Raw genomic sequence first — 5,077 nt, 5'->3', positions numbered from 1 at the left:
AAGCCACATTTTTTAAAGGAACTGTTTAAAGGAGCTTTGAGAATCGGTTTTGTGAGATATCGCAAAGAACTAACCTGAACCTTCTCTTCCAAACACAAATGATGTAATCTCAGCTCTCTTCAAGTGTAACAACATCAGTAAAACAATCAGAGTATGTGCTCTGTGATAATGGCAACTTAAGTGAAACAGAATTTCAACAGAGCTTTTCCAGAGATGTATTTCTGGGTAAACAAAAGTGCAACAAATTAGATTCTCATATCAGGATTTTATCTGGATGTGACTCTTGGCATGACAAATAAGCCCAATGATTTTAATTAGATGTGTAAACTTTGCTGTTTCTGGCACATTGGTTGCCAACGACTTTTTAAGATTTTGCTGCCAAAAAACTTCTTATTACCTTAACAAATCACATTAACAATATTTTTTAGCAGGAAGTGGAATGCAGAATACAGGTAATCAGCCTCAAAAATAGCTTAAAAGTGACCCTTTCTCATATTTTTTTCTCACATTCTGTGATACCAAATTAAATTGCTGGCTGCAAAGATGAACCGCATGTAAAAGGACAAAAAAAGAAAAACTTCCATTACATATTTCCTGTGTCCAGGAACACTTTATGAAGCACACCTGGCCATAGGTGTCCTTCCTCCTCCGCAGTGCTGGATGACATTTGCAGTGACAGAAGTGTTTGGTCTGTGGTCTCAGTCTCTCTCGCTCTCTCTCAATACACACACACACACACACACACATACACACAAACTACCCATATGGCAACAGAGCCACTCAGTCGCAGCTCTTATCTTTGAAAACTACTCAAGTCTGCACATCGAAAATACCTGCTGCCACTGCCTTTGATTCCCAGGGAAGACAGGCAGACACGTGCGTGTGAGTGAGACAGCCTCAGAGACATGTAGGAATGAGGCGAGTGCGAGTCTGTGCATGATTGCCACAGTGGGGAGTATGTCATCCAGTGTGTGTACAGTTGTTAGAAATGTGCAAGCTGCTGGGACATGTGTATGTGTACACGCGTACATGTACGTGCATGCTTGCTTGCGTGTGTGTGTGTGTGTGTGTGTGTGTGTGTGTGTACCCGATTCGTGACAAGCCAACTGTGACAGGCTCTAATAGCTCTCAAACACATCCGTCTGAACACACTGCTGCTCATTGTGTGTGTTTTCTCTGTTTTATCTCTGGCTCTGTTATCACTGCAAGTCTTCTCCTCCACTGCCAACACCACCGGAGCGAGACAGATTGAGGAGGAAGTTGGCCGGGAAATGGCATCGATGGAAAGTTCTGCTCTGTGGTGAAACTCTGCGTCTAGACCTTTCTGCAAACATAAAGTACCTGCTTTACAGTCTGACAGCAGAATTGAGCTGGCTAATGAATTGAGGAGGTCTGTTACAGCGAAAAAGGCTCATGGCATATACATATATACATATTAGCCTGTCATTTTTATACACTTTAAAGATTGTCAACGTATAAACTCAGAGACACAGGCCAAATGTGCAAGTAGCTTATTACAACAGGTAGTTACTTTTCCCTTGCAACAGCATGTAGTGGAGACAGTAATTAGCATAACATAGCATCCATGTAGGAAGGTAGTCAGGGTGGATTAATGAGTTGTTGTCAAAGCATGTTTGCAATTTGTTTCCAGTTTTAAACTGAAAGCCAGCATTTAACCATGACCACTTCTACTAAAAAAACACAAAGCATTTAACCCAAACCTTGACGTCTGACGTGATTTCAAAAAACATCACCTCATAGCTGTCTGTGGTTCTCAGATTTTACCTTCAACACGAGTCATTAGTCTTAATGGGTTTTCCATCCACTTGCTAGAAATAAGTCTGGGCTCGAGGAGTCAGAATTGGGAAAACTTTTCTGAACTCATAAAGATGCCACAGGGACAATCCAGTGTCTAAATGTCAAACAATCTCAATATATTGGATTCAAAACCTCTAAAAATAGTTATACTGAAATATTCAGAATTACTTCTTAAAGTTGCCTTAAAAGTATGCATGACTTTTAACGGAGACAGAGAATACTAAAAGAATCAATACCTTCACTGTTAGAAAAAAAATTTAAAAAAGAAAAGTGGTACTTTATAAGACTTGATAAATTGATAAAAGGAATTTAGTCTTACATTTCTTACCTGCAAAATATACAAACAAATATATAAGACATAAAATCTTCACCTTGCAACATACAGAAGCAAAAATATATTCAGTTATTCAAATCCTTCATGTCCACCGACACAAATCATATCTATAACAGTTCCATTCCCCTCTTAATTCTCCCACGTGCACATGTCAGTTTTGTCCTGCAGCCGCACATCATTTGTAATTATGTAAAACAGTCCGTTCTTATTGCATGGAGGAAAGCAATTTTTCTATGCAAATGGTTAAATTCCCTGTGAGGGCCGCTAGTGGAAGCATGCTTATAAACGTGCTAATGATGAATGACGGCGGGTGATATTGGGGTCACTGCACGTGCGACACTGATGAAAATGATAAACTAAATGCCAGAAGTGTCCTCACAACGAGTGAACTGGGTAAAAGAGATGGGACATGGTGGCGCATTTATTATCCAATTGGGTGAAGCAATAACGAAGAAAGATCAGAGTGATTTGAATCATTTATTTTTTCTTTCATTTTGAATCATTTTCTCTGACTTTGTTTGAGATAATAGTACAAATCCTACACAGTAAATACACAGAGCGCTGCATGCTGAAATTGTGTGTAAACCACTTGACCTGGACTCATTCACCTTTTAAGATTTCTATCAGTAAAAAGAGAAACTCTTGGTTTTCCCAACCCTGAATGTCAAGGTAATGACTTCAGCAGGGGTTCAGCTTAAAGCAGTCTGGTCATGCTTCTCTGACCTCACAAATAATGTTTGTTCAAACTTAATACGATTTATAAAATAATTTTAATTGTGAAAGTGCAGGATTTAATTTTATGGAACCAAATTCCATCATCTTTGTTGTATCATTATGGTCCAGTGAATATTCTTTCGCTATCCGGTCGTAAAGTCTGACGTCATTAGCCATGTCTGGGCCTAAACTCCGCTGCAGGTCCATATATCAAACGATCACTATGGCATTACTGAGAGTTGAAAAGCTGTCTAAAGTCTTTAATCTTTAATAAAATGATCAGCGTTCTGCTCTACCAGGTGTAACAATTGAGTTTAACATCCAGGCATCCATGAAAACGGAATTTATGACATTTAACGGAGTTAGAAGTTAGCAGGAAGTTAGCTCGCTAGCTTCTATCTAAATACAATATAGCATGTCCTGACTGCGGGGTTTTGGAAACAAATTAAAACGTACAGCTCTGTTATCACTTCCAACATAAATGAAGACAGAAAGCTAAACAGCAGTGACGTTTGTAGGGTTACTGAAGTTTGGCTAGCTGGTATTTAATGATGTGCTACGTGACCGCTAGCGACACAGCTATGTTAGCATAATATAAACAAGCTAACTTTTTTTCCACTTGATAAAAGTTAACGTGAGTGTTCTCGGTGGTCAGGAACAAATGTAATTGCATGGCAGGATGCTGTAAAAGGACCAAACTTCAGCTAGGAGAACAACTGAGATAATCCATCCACAATACGAGGTTAGTCATTCATATACTGCTGCATGGGCTGGGCTGTAGTTACATCATAAGGTTTTAAAAACTGAGCTTAAATAAATGATTAGCGGTAATAAAAGCCGAGGGAGGTCAACAGTGATCACTGACTGTTTTAGGAGCTTTTTGAGATTAAATAGAAGAAAATACATAACATTAAACATGTTAACAACACAAAAGCCATATTAAACGCAGACTACTTTGGACCCGGAAGTAGGATTTGTCACGTCATCACTTAACGACCGACCGGATTAGTCACATAGTGGTCAGAAAATTAGCATATTTTAGTGCAATGGATATAGCTAGCTGCTTTTTTAAGGCACAGGGATATAGGTTATAGGATTTAGGTTTAAGTTCCAATGCAAGAAGCAACAAAAAATGATTAGGGGATGCAACATATAACAGGCTCTGTGGCGCAATGGATAGCGCATTGGACTTCTAGTGATTCACTTCAGATGTAATTCAAAGGTTGTGGGTTCAAGTCCCACCAGAGTCACTATTTAACTGAGGGACCTACCTGAGGTTCTATCTATAACACAATTACATGACCTTTAATTAGGAAAGAAAAGTCACAGTTTTTCCTTTTGTTTTCTACTGTACCTTTTCTGTTTTCATTACAGAGTGTCCACATACTAATGGATGAACCATTACAGAAACATAAAAAATATTTTGGTAATTACTAATACAGTTACTGTAGCATGAGCCATTGAGTGGTGGTCTAACAAATTTGTTAAGTGTTCAGTTTTGTGACAAGTTAATGCATTGAATTGCACTTTACGCAAGGCTTTAGGGGACAAAATCAAACATAAGCTAAAAGACAGACATTTAACATTGTTACATGCCTGTAGTCTTATAGTATTACATACTGCAAAGGACTGAAGTCTATTGGATTATTCTGCATGTGGATAAAAAACTGTATGTGGATAAATTTTATGAGACCAGCTTGAAATTCACAGTTTCCTTAAATCATAAGAAAAAATACTCAAACTAAGTTTTACATTCATAGGATGGATTAACACTTTTTTTTTTACCCTTGCAAAAGATTTTTGATATCTTCTTACTAATATTACCTTTTTATTAGATTTTCTTAAAGTCTGAATTTGTGAAACAATGCTCTGTCTCTTGAAAATATAAGATAATTATGTTCTGGCTCCTGGATATGTTGTGTTTGAGTTTCTTTGAGTTTGCTGTTTATAAGTCTTATTTCTATTATGCCAGTGCCCCAGTCTCTCCCAATCTTGTCTCTGTGTTTTGTTATCCTTTCAGTCTCTCCAGTCTGTCATGTCTCATTGTCTGTTTACCATCTGTGTCTCCCTCTGTTCTCTGTCATGTCATCCACTTGAGCTGTGTGTTTTGCTTGCATTAGTTTCCTTGTAGTTTTCAAGCTTCCTAGTTTGTAGTTTTTACCTCACTAGAGTTTTTGTATTCCTTATGTTTTGTGTTTATAACCTAAAGCA

The 5,077-nt window shown here is 38.0% G+C and overlaps 1 non-coding gene across 1 annotated transcript; it reads left to right on the top strand.

Moving 5' to 3' along the window:
- Positions 1-4,024: 4,024 nt before the first annotated feature.
- trnar-ucu (transfer RNA arginine (anticodon UCU)) lies at positions 4,025-4,116 on the top strand. The gene is given in 2 exon segments: positions 4,025-4,061; positions 4,081-4,116. It is a non-coding gene; the product is annotated as a tRNA-Arg (tRNA).
- Positions 4,117-5,077: the final 961 nt, after the last annotated feature.

This window comes from Maylandia zebra, linkage group LG18, assembly GCF_041146795.1.
Source record: "Maylandia zebra isolate NMK-2024a linkage group LG18, Mzebra_GT3a, whole genome shotgun sequence".
NCBI classification, from domain to species: domain Eukaryota; kingdom Metazoa; phylum Chordata; class Actinopteri; order Cichliformes; family Cichlidae; genus Maylandia; species Maylandia zebra.
The sequence above is the reverse complement of the archived record's forward strand: the minus strand, read 5'-3'. Positions and strand labels throughout refer to the sequence as shown.